Genomic DNA, 1371 nt, shown 5'->3' with positions numbered 1-1371 from the left:
GAATTTTATAAAAACATTTAGTTACTTTGTATAATCATTATACTTTTAATGAGGAATTAGTTGCCCAATCCTACCCGTTCGGCTAACGACCCTCCACCAATCAATGAAGCGGTGGGTGAGAGTGGACATCCATTAAACTGCCATTTTATAGGCAGCAACCTTATACCCCCCTTAGAGATCGGCTTCGTGAATGAGGCCTACTAACGGTAAGACTAGCATTTATCTTATAATAATTATTCTTATAATATTATAATAGTATAGGGTGAATTTTAAACTTGTAAAATTCTAGGGTTTAGAATTTAAATATTTCAAAATTAAACTTTTTAATCCAAAAATTTAAATTCAAAACTTGAGGGCAAAATTCAAATAGTTTTGAAACATTTCAAAGCTATCTGGATAGTTTTGAAACATTTCAAAACTATCTAGATCAAAATTCAAATAATACAAACAAACAATTAATTTGGTGATTATCTAACTTTGAGCTAATCCAATTTCATGCAAGATAATGATCAAATAATTCAAATAATTAAGATTTATCAATTAAGGTAATAATTATCTAATTAAAAGACAAACTCTTTTATTTTGACAAAGATAATCATGAGGAATCAATAAAATTCGTATTTTATTAATTAGAAACAATTATGGTAATTATCCTAAGTCAAAATAAGCAAAAATCCCGAAAATCCGTCTGTCTGACAACCCGACTCGTCGAGCCGCTTACAGGACTCACCGAGTTCATCCTACTCGTCGAGTACCTCATAGGGCTCGACGAGTCTGTCAAACAGATGACATAAAATTCGATTTTAAGCAATGAATAAATACAACATGCATCAAATACAATAGAAACCAAGCAAGACTCTGATACCACTGATGGGTTTTGAGCAAAAGAACATCCTTTGTGCACATACAAAACCCTAAAGCTTTGGATCTAGGTTTCTCTATTGTACATGCAATTCATCCAAAGCTTGCAAACCCTAATCTAGCATACTATAAAAACGAGATCTATAATAATACAAGTTTAGATGATACCTTTCAATAGTTGCAAGAATCTTCTATCTTCAAGAGCTTAGTATCACAAGTGTAATACCTCTAATGGCTTACAAACACCAAAGCAAGAAGATGATCTAGAAGAGAGGAAAGAGGAGGCACAATTTCGGCTATAGTAACTCTAGGGTTTCTCAAGTGGCCGAAATCTATAGCCCTAGGGGTCCTTAAATAGCTGAGTTGCTAGGGTTTCAGTCAAAACCCTAATTGGATGACTTAGGCCCTAAGCAACTTCAAGAACCTTCTGGAATAAGGCCCCTTGGACGAAATTAGAGTGGGCTTCCACTCTAGATTTCATCCCCCTTATATCCATATGGATTCACAGCC

Source organism: Lactuca virosa, chromosome 5 (assembly GCF_052849685.1).
Source record: "Lactuca virosa cultivar CGN04683 chromosome 5, Lactuca_virosa_CGN04683_v6, whole genome shotgun sequence".
Lineage (NCBI taxonomy): Eukaryota > Viridiplantae > Streptophyta > Magnoliopsida > Asterales > Asteraceae > Lactuca > Lactuca virosa.
This window is presented reverse-complemented; position numbering follows the sequence as displayed.